The sequence below is a fragment of the Mastomys coucha genome, unplaced genomic scaffold (genome assembly GCF_008632895.1).
Source record: "Mastomys coucha isolate ucsf_1 unplaced genomic scaffold, UCSF_Mcou_1 pScaffold7, whole genome shotgun sequence".
NCBI classification, from domain to species: domain Eukaryota; kingdom Metazoa; phylum Chordata; class Mammalia; order Rodentia; family Muridae; genus Mastomys; species Mastomys coucha.
This window is the reverse complement of record NW_022196913.1, coordinates 77292349-77302395: the sequence shown is the minus strand read 5'-3', so window position 1 is coordinate 77302395 and position 10047 is coordinate 77292349. Positions and strand designations below refer to the sequence as shown.

General features: G+C 45.4%; 1 long non-coding RNA gene across 1 annotated transcript in view; it reads right to left on the bottom strand.

Annotated features, from left to right (window-relative positions):
- The window catches only part of LOC116082195, a 27268-nt gene continuing 17221 nt past the window's right edge, over positions 1-10047 (bottom strand). The window contains exons 3-4 of the long non-coding RNA XR_004115206.1: positions 1238-1455; positions 1-156 (exon numbers count right to left, since the gene is read on the bottom strand). This is a non-coding gene — a long non-coding RNA (uncharacterized LOC116082195). The remainder of the gene's footprint in view (positions 157-1237; positions 1456-10047) is intronic.

Genomic DNA, 10047 nt, shown 5'->3' with positions numbered 1-10047 from the left:
TCTACCAGTGTATTCTTTCTTCCTACAGCCCCTCAAAAAACCCTAATAATTACCAAAGACCCCAAGTTTCCACTGGCTTGACAGGGTCGCAGTCCTGTCATGGTCACTGAGGCTCTGGCAGATGTCTGGTCACTGAGGACAGGAGACGCCATCTTGCTGAAATCAAGGAGACACCTGTCAGTGGCTGTGGGGCTCAGTGTCCCCTCTCCCACTGAGGACCAGAGAGCTGGGACACCATCTTCCCTTCTGGTCCGCTCATCTGGTTGTGACAGGAAACATCAACCTTGTGAACCCTATGTGAAGACACTTCTTAGAGTCACCCTCCATGCCTGCTGGGCGCTGAGAATCTGACCCCGAGTCCACACAAGCCAGGCAAGCCACACAGCTCTATTTCTGAGCTGCTTGTTTTTAAACAAAATCTCAATTGTTTGATTTTTAACAATGAAGACTCGAGAGCCAAATGCTGGGGTGAAAGCCTGTTAACTCAGAGAGACAGAGAAAGCATCCAGCTGGCCTTCTTCCACAGCCAACATCCCAAAAGACAGCTCTCCTCCATGCCATCTCAAAAACCCCGCAAACTGAATGTCCTTCCACTCTACTTCTTGTGTGTCTCCCAGTCTGCCTGCCTCAGCCTCCTGAGTGCTAGGATTAGGACCATGCACCACTATCGGATGAAATTTAAAGTGACAATTTTTTTCTAACCAGGCTAGCTCTCAATGATTGAGTCGGAGACCTGTGGATTTATTCAAGTTATTTTTTTTTAAGATTTAATTATTGTTATATATAAGTACAAGTACAAACGCACCAGAAGAGGGTATCAGATCTCATTAAGGATGGTTGTGAGCCACCATGTGGTTGCTGGGATTCGAACTCACAACCTTCGGAAGAACAGCCGGTGCTCTTACCCACTGAGCCATCTCACCAGCCCCCAACATAGTTCTGCTTTTTATTTTGCTTTGTTTTTAAGACTTATTTATTTATTTTATGTATGAGTACACTGTAGCTGTCTTCAGACACACCAGAAGAGGGCATCAGATCCCAGTACAGATAGTTGTGAGCCACCATGTGGTTGCTGGGAATTGAACTCAGGACCTCTGGAAGAACAGCCAGTGCTCTTAACTGCTGAGCCATCTCTCCAGCCCTTATTCAGCAAGTTTAAAGCACAATAACTGAGCACATATTCCTAACCCTCTCCACTCTCTAGCTACTGCCCAGCCACTCACTCCCAGTTACTTACATTCAGTCTCTCCTTGGCTCACTCTACTATAGCTGTCTGTGCTCATGGAGAACTCCCTTGGTGACTCTTCCTCATGGCCAATCTTCTTCCTCTTCTTCTGTCTCATGGGCTTCCTTCTCTTGGAGCCCCACCTGCCTCATGGCCAAATCCTTCTCCCTGGCTCCTCTTCCTTCTGGGATCAGAAGTCCAGCCTTTCTAGCTCCTCTGTCCATCCTTGGCTGTTCAGAGATAATTGGGGAACATTCTTTACATCACGCTGCTACAGAAGATTCCTCAAAGCCCGTTACAGTGCTGGTTGTGTGGACTATAACTAGATCTCCCACACAGAAATCAGCACCTGAGTACACAGGGCAGACGACCAATCCATAACATCCTCAGAGGCACTGTTATTTTAAACAAGGCCACACATATGAGAGCCTACAGTGAAGGGTCTGCCAAGGGTGAGACTCAGTTTCCATGATACACACACTGCCTGTGTGTTTAGTTTGGGTGGCAATAAATACTCAAGTCTTGCTGGGTTTAAATTCTAATCTTATCTCGAAGAGTAAGTACACAGAATTTCTTAGTGTTTTTGTCATTCAATACATAATATAATCTATACATAAGCATATACATACACACACAAACACACACACACTTTGGTTCTTCATGTTCATGTTCATATAAGGTGTCAGCTTACAGGCCATGCCAGTAGGACTCTCCCAGGGACCTAGCAACTGCTTACATCATCACCTGCCACCATGCCACCAGGTGCAGGTGATGCAGGTGATGCACCAGGTGGCTTATAAAAAGCACTGCTTGCTACCCCTGCTCTCTGTCTCTCTGTCTCTTTGTCTCTGTCTCTCTGTTTCTGTTCTCTGTCTCTCTCTCTGTCTCTGTCTCTTTCTCTCTGTGTCTCTCTCTGTGTCTCTGTCTTTCTCTGTCTCTCTCTGTGTCTCTGTCTCTGTCTCTGTCTCTCTGTCTCTCTCTCTGTCTCTCTCTCTGTCTCTCTCTCTGTCTCTCTCTCTGTCTCTCTCTCTGTCTCTCTCTCTGTCTCTCTCTCTCTCTCTCTCTGTCATCCTCTATCCCCTCTTCTCTGCCCTCCTGGTTCTGCTCCCTCTGTCTGCCTCTACCCCTTCTCCAGGCCCTCTTTCCCTTCCCTCCCCCAGGTAAACCTCCTTATACCAGGTTTGTCTTCATATCCTTTGTTTGGGTTTGTTTTGGTGTTGGGAATCGAGCCACCGCTGCACCTACCTGTATTTGTTTAATGACTATCAAGTGCTAAAAGACTAAAGCATGGTGCGGGAGGCAGGGAAGGACCCTGCAGTGTCCCAGATCTAACACCCAACCTTGCCACATGCTGCTTTCTTGGAAGCTTTTGAGCATCCCAGACGGTCAAGGAATCTTAGTGGTAGGAAGTCTCTCAAATGCAGTATGAGCTGTGTTTAACTTTCCAGTCTCCAAATGAGCAGATAGCTGAAGGGTGTGTTCAGCTGTTGACTTGTGTGCCTGGGGAAACAGCCTGAGACAGAGAACTTCATGTTGTGAACCTTGTCCTCCAGCAGTCCCAGAAGGCCCTGCAGCACTGTGCCAGTCCCAGTGTATCCATTAGAATGCTGTTTTTCTCTTCCTTTTGATAAAGACTTCATTAGGGCAGTGGTTCTCAACCTGTGGGTTGTGAGTCCTTTGAGAGGCAAATGATCTTTTTATAGGGGTCACTTAAGACTATCAGAAAACACAGATATTTGCATTATGATTCATGACAGTAGCAAATTACAGTTATAAAGTAGCAATGGAAATACTTTTTTGGTTGAGGGTCACCATAACATGAGGAACTGTATTAAAAGGTCACAGCACTAGGAAGAAGGTTGAGAGCCACAGCTCTAGAGCAAGACAAACACCACACCCCCTTACCCCAACCCCTATCTCCCCACTCCCCTCATCCCCCACTTCTCAAGTCCCCAGGACCTAGCTAGCAGCTGTCTCTTGGCCTGTGCTGGGACCGGCTTCACACAGCACAGCAGTGTGTGTCACAGGCTGTGAGAAATCAGTTGGGTACAAACGCCAGAGTTTGGGATCTGCATGGGAGCTTCTCACAGACTGTAGAACTGTACGGACACCTGGGGCAGCTGAGTGACAGACCACATGCTCAGCATGCCTGAGGTCCTGGGCTCAGTTCCTAGCACGGACAATAACTGTCCCCATGGAGCCATGTCTCTAACCCAAATCATTCATTTCTGAGGTCAAAATCATCCTCTTCCCAGTGCTGGGAGGTGAATCTAAAGCTGCATGCTTACTGGACAAACATCTCACCACTGAGCTACACTTCCCCAGCCCAGGCCAAACAACTTCTACAATGTCTTTCTCTTGGAAACATAGCAACAGGATGCTTACAAGTTTGGGAGCATGTTCTCTGTTCACTAGCTCTTCCCTTGGTAAGGTTTGTTAATGTTTGGTAGACCAATATCACATGGTTACTCAGTGTAAACTGAGGGTGTCACCACAGGTATCATTCAGACACATTTGACACCATTTGTCACAAGTGAGCCACTTGGCATCTCCCTTCACAATTTCCAATGTGTGAAGTGTGCATGAAGCACAGAAGCAGTGTGGCTAATGCCTCATCAGAGATTAAAGGTTCCTCACCTGGTGTGGTTCCCTACGATATCTTCAAGGCACCCCGTCACTGCTATGGATCTGTGGTGTGGCTAATCTCCCTGCAGGGGGGTCCTTCCTTCCCTCTCAGGTCCCCAGCTCCCAGGAGTAAAGTCAGAGTGAACTATTCACACCAGTCTCCTGTTGTCCACAGCGGCCCAACATTCACAGGTGATGGAGCAGGCATTGCACTGTGTGAGAGGCACGTCTGCAGGATTTCTTCCTGTCTGCTCCAAGAACAAACGTGGAACCTGGGCCTGGGCTCTCTGCACAACTAGTAATTTAATTTTTAAGTTACATGAACTTATCAAACAAGTCAAACAATGAGGAGCATAAATAAAGATTTTCTAACTAAATTTTTTGTTTGTTTGTTTTGTTTCATTTGTTTTTCAAGACAGAGTTTCTCTGTATAGTCCTGGCTGTCCTGGTACTCACTTTGTAGACCAGGCTGGCCTCTAACTCAGAAATCCACCTGGCTCTGTCTCCCAAGTGCTGGGATTAAAGGCATGCACCACCACTGTCCAGCAAAGTAGTATTTATTTATTTTTGTGTATAGGAGTGCACTGTAGCTGTCTTCAGACACACCAGAAGTGGGCATTGCATTCCATTACAGATGGTTGTGAGCCACCGTGCGGTTGCTGGGAATTGAACTCAGGACCTCTGGAAGAGCTTTCAGTAGTCTTAACTGCTAAGCCATCTCTCTAGCCTCCTAACTAATTTTTTAAAAAAGCTTTTCCTTGTTCCCACTCCATCTTTCTAATTGAATACCGTGACATGGGGATATAATGGTTATAACACAGCAGCCATATTTGGACAGTGAATGTACTAGTTTTCTAGGCTGCTGTAGCAAATGATCACAGGCTCATGACTTGGAAGAAAACTTCACTTTCTCCCTGTTCCAAAGGTCAGAAGTCTGAGCTCTCGGGGCAGCAGGACTGGTTCCCTGGAGGCTCTGAGAGAGAATCCTTTGCATAGCTGACCCCTGACCTCTGGCAGCTGGCAGCCATCACAGCCTTTCCTGGCTTGCAGACACATCAATCTCCTCTGTCAACACATCGCTCTTCCTGTTTCTCCCTCTGCCTACTTTTGGTGCTGGAGATCAGATCATTCCAGGGCATTTGAAGCACACACTCTACAGTGAGCTGTTACCAGTGTGTCCTTGAACTCACAAGCCTCCTGCTGGCCTCTACTCACTGGCATTATATTGCTATGCCTAGCTTTGGTTGGTTGGTTGGTTGGGTTTTTGTTGCTGCGGCTGAAGATGCTAGGGTTTTATCTTATTTGGGGCTAGCATGTATTCCTTGTGTGGATTAGTGTGTTACTCATGATATTTTACATGAATACAGCATGTGCTGATCGAGTTTTAACTGCTTTTAGACAACTCTTCCCTCTTATTTTTAAGTGAATACAACTTTATGATTTGATTGTTTTCATAGCAAAAGCAATTAGAACTGGACCTCTGACTTCTCTTTTCTAATCCCCTCCCAGTTCAAATGCTCAACCTTCTCTTTTCTGTTTCATAAAAAATTTTAAAATATGTTTTTAACTGAACTAGAATTATATTACTTCCCCTTCCTCCCCTCCCCCACCCCTCCCAGCTACCCTCCCTGAACCTCTTTCCATCCTCCTCTCAGATGGATAGCCTCTTTTTTCTTTATTATTGTTACAAACGTATGTTTGCTTTGCGTGTGTGTGTGTGTGTGTGTGTGTGTGTGTGTGTGTGTGCTCAATTATATGTAAACACAGCTAGTAGAGTATGTTTTTGTTGGTGTATATATGATTTCAGGGCTGATCAATTTACATAGGACACCAATAAGGGGCTGATCCCCAGGGAAAGCTAATTTCCTTCTTGAAGTAACTGTCTAGGGTTGGAACCCTTGAATTTTCTCCTTTCATGTGCAGCTATTTCTAGATGATCTGTTTACTGCAGACTATCTGATTTTTTTTTTTTTTTTTTTTGAAACAGGGTTTCTCTGGCTGTCCTGGAACTCACTCTGTAGACCAGGCTGACTGCCTCCCAAGTGCTGGGATTAAAGGCGTGAGCAACCACAGCCTGGCTTGATTTTCTGGCTCTTAAAACTCTTCTAGTCCCTCCATCTGCCCCATCTTCTGAAATGTTCCCTGAGGCACAGATATAGATGAGTCCACTGGGGCTGATCTCTGCATTGTGTGCAGTTGTGGTTTTCTGTGGTGATTTCTAATTGCTGTGAAAGAGGCTTCTCTGGTGAGGAGTGGTAGCTACACTTATCCAGGAAAGGTGGCTCAATATCTTTTTTTTTTTTTGTCTTTTGATACAGAGTCTCACCATATAGCCCTCGGCTGACCTGGAATTTGCTATGTAGACAAAGCTAGCCTTGAATTCACAGAGATCTGCCTGCTTCTGCCACCCATGCTCTGGGATTAAAGGTATGAGCCACCGAGACCAGGATTAAAGTCTCTTAATAGCCAGGCATCTCTTAGATCTGCAGTTAGGCTCAACATACTTAGGACACTACACAACCCGTTTTGTACATTTAGCCTGTTTCCAGAAGCTGGGCTTAGTCTGTGCAGCATAGATGGTCCACTTGCCCATATAAACAAGCTATAACCAGTCCACTTCCCGGTATAAGCAAGCTGTCCTGGGCACACAAAGAATCTTGCTCTTGTATTGTTTTTCTTTGCATGCTTGCTGTAATTCTTGCATAGAGTCTGGTGGCTTTTAGAAATGTCCACTCTGTTTGCAGGAACAGCATCCTTTAAGGATGTTAAAGTTCGTGCTCCACAGCTGCTGACTTCTGGTGGAGGTGTGGGAGGGGAACCACTGAGTTCTGCCTAAGGGGCAGGCCACTGAGAGTTGCTCCAATGAGTATGTAGATAGCACAGATAGGACTTGGGTTTTGTTTGTTTGTTTGATTTGGCTTTGTTTGTATTTGTTTTTTTAACTATTATTTTCTTTTGGAGGGGAGGTCACAAAGGTGGGGATGGACATAGAAGGAATGGAAAATGAATGTGGTCGGGGTGCATGATGTGAAATTCCCAAAGAATTAATAAAATAACTGATGTTTTAAATTGCAGTGCTGGGGATTGAACCCGGGTTTCTATGTGTATGTACTCCATATAAGTTATTTTACCATCAGTGTAACAAAATGCCTGACAGAAGTAACTTAAAGGGAAGATGTTTTATTTATTTTTATTTACTTATTCATTTATTTACTTTTATTGGTGTGTATATGGCTAGGCACACTGCAGTTTGCATTTTCAGGAGTCAGTTCTCTCCACTGTTTATGTGGGTTCTGGAGATCTGATGCAGGTCATCAAGTTTGCTGAACAAGCCCTTGACCCACTAGGCTATCTCATCCCCCCCCACCCCAGAGGATTCAGTCTTGGCTTGTGGCTTGGAGGATTTGGTTTATCATGGCAGAGAAAACCATGGGTCTGACCTTCAGCATCAAAAGTGATGCACAGATGAATGCTGGCTCTTAAGGGGATGGGGGCTCTGCCCTCTTTTTTTTTTTTAATTTGGGGTGTGGTCAGCTCTAAACCTAGGTCTTTGTACCTTCTAGGAAAGTACGGCACCTACTGAGCTATAATCCCAACCCTTCCTGTCTCTGCCACTGTCTGTCTGACTCTCTCTCTCTCTCTCTCTCTCTCTGCAGTGCTGAGGACTGCCCACGAGGCAATCATTCTATCACTAAGCTGTTGTATTGTTGTGTGTTGTATTGTTGTGCGGTTTCATGAGCCCTAAAAGACCACCCAGGAGCTGACTCTGCTGCAGTCACATGCACTAGGGTCTCTTTATTTCAAGCTCAAGCTTGGGCTCAATCACCGCCACCTCTGATGCACCAGGACAGGAGGTTGAAGCCCTGAGCCCTCAGTGGGACAGGTTTTATAGGAAATGGCCAGAAAGCGAGGGGTTTACAGCCTGGCAAGCATCTTATTGAATGACTATTGTGATGACAGTTGTAAGCCAAACCATGAACAATCACAAAGGGTCTGAAAGTACATCTGATTCAACCAGACTAATCTTGATTGACTGTTGCTAGGAAGTAGCTAGGGAGTGACAGGGACAAGGACAAGCCATGGTCCTTCCTGATATTTGACTGCAGCTTGGGTTCAGGCTCTTTTTCCTTTAAGATAGTGGCCAGTCCCAAGATGGAGTAGGTTTGGCCTCTCAGTATCTCTCCTCCCAGCCCCTCCTGTCCCTTTATTCAGGCCACGCCCCTAGCCCAGAATGCTTCCCTCACTGCCCACCTTAGGATAGGTTCTCCTCATCAGTTAATCTCTCCTCACAGAAAGAAACACCCACAAGTTTACCTCATGAGTCTCCTGGGTGACTTTTAATCCAGGCAAGTTGATAGTAAAGACTAACCTTCAAATATAGATGTAAAAATTGTCCATGCATGTAAAGGAGATTGTCCTGTGGCTTCTGAGAGTTACTGACTGATTTCTGACCTAAGGAATTCATCTCTGGTGTCTTTAAACCCAGCTTAAGATTCTTCAGATTTGGGCATGAGGTTTAGGTACATAGGAGAATGTTTTTAAACAATGGCTTGGGGCTGGAAAGGCAGCCAGTCAAGAGCACCGGATGCTCTTCTAGAGGGCCTGTGCTTGACTCCCAGCACCCACATGACAGCTTACAACCAGATGCAACTCCAGTTGCAAGGAATTTAATGACCTCTTCTGGCCTCTGCAGTCATTACATGAATATACATGCAGACAAAAAACTCATCTACATGAAATAAATATAACATTTTTTTAAAAATTAGCTGACTCGCTGGGCGATGGTGGCGCAGGCCTTTAATCCCAGCACTTGGGAGGCAGAGGCAGGCGGATTTCTGAGTTCAAGGCCATCCTGGTCTACAGAGTGAGTTCCAGGACAGCCAGAGCTATACAGAGAAACCCTGTCTTGAAAAACAAAACAAAACAAAACAAACAAACAAACAAACAAAAATTAGCTGACTCATTAAAAATTGGATTAGGGGGCCAGTGATATAGCTCAGTGGTAAAGCATTTGCCTGCCATGGGCAAGGCCTTAGGTACAATTCTCAGCCCTGCAATTCATCCAACTGGTTAGAGTATTATATTCTGTGCCTTGACTTTTCTGGCTCAAGGAGTTCTCTTCAATTCCACAAGCATTATACTAACTCATTCTTGGATTCTTTGGTAGTATGCGATGTGTGTGTTTGACTGTGCATGTTTGTGGGAGTGTGCACTCATGCACACATTCCTTCCCTATCAGTGGACATTCATGGCATTGCCAGTTTTTCTTTTCCTTCTTATCTTTTCTTTTCCCTACGAGGTATCCTGCAGTAGACATCCTTTATAACTTGTCTTGAGGTATATGTGCTTTTATACGGAGTGGTTGGATTCCTGGAATGCTATTACTGCAACACTATGAAACTTGAAAACATTCTGCTAAACGGGGTGTGGTGGCTCAAGCCTCTAAATCAAGCACTGAGGGGGTGGAGGCAGATAGATCAGGAATTTGTGACCAGCCTTAGCTATGTGAAATTGTGTTGCAGGAAAAAAATCCTCCCCATCTGCTCACCTCCACCCCCTTCCCTACTCCTCTACAAAGTAAAGCATGCTAAGTGAAGTAAGCTATCTACAGAGCGCCGTATGCTGTGAAATTCCATTTACACAGTGTCCAGTAGAGGCAAACACAGGGACGCAAAGGGCTGGGCAGTGGCTCAGAGGTAGAGGGCCCATGTGACATCTGTGAAACTGTGAGTTGTCACCAACCTAAAAGGGGATGGGACCAGACAGTAGCAGTTAAGAACACTTGTTCTTGCAACAGATTCAAGTTCAGTTCCCAGCAACCACATGGTGGTTCACAACCATCCGTTACTACAGTTCCAGGGGATTTTGTGCCCTCTTCTGACCTCTGCAAGCATCAGGCGCACATGGTGTACGTGCAAACAAACCAGCCAAACACTTGACTACACAAAGTGAAATACAGATATCTAAAATAGATACATACTCTAAAACCTCATTGAGGAACACATAAATGGTCTGGTAGTTGTTATATCTGGAGCAGTGCCAGTGAGTCGGTTAAATAAATGAGAAGTGGCCAGTCAGTGGTGGGACATGCCTTTTAATCCTATCAGATTAAAGAGAGGCAGACACAAGTGGATCTCTGATCTAAAGAATGAGTTCCAGGTCAGCCAGGGCTTACAGAGAAACCCTGTCTCAAAAAA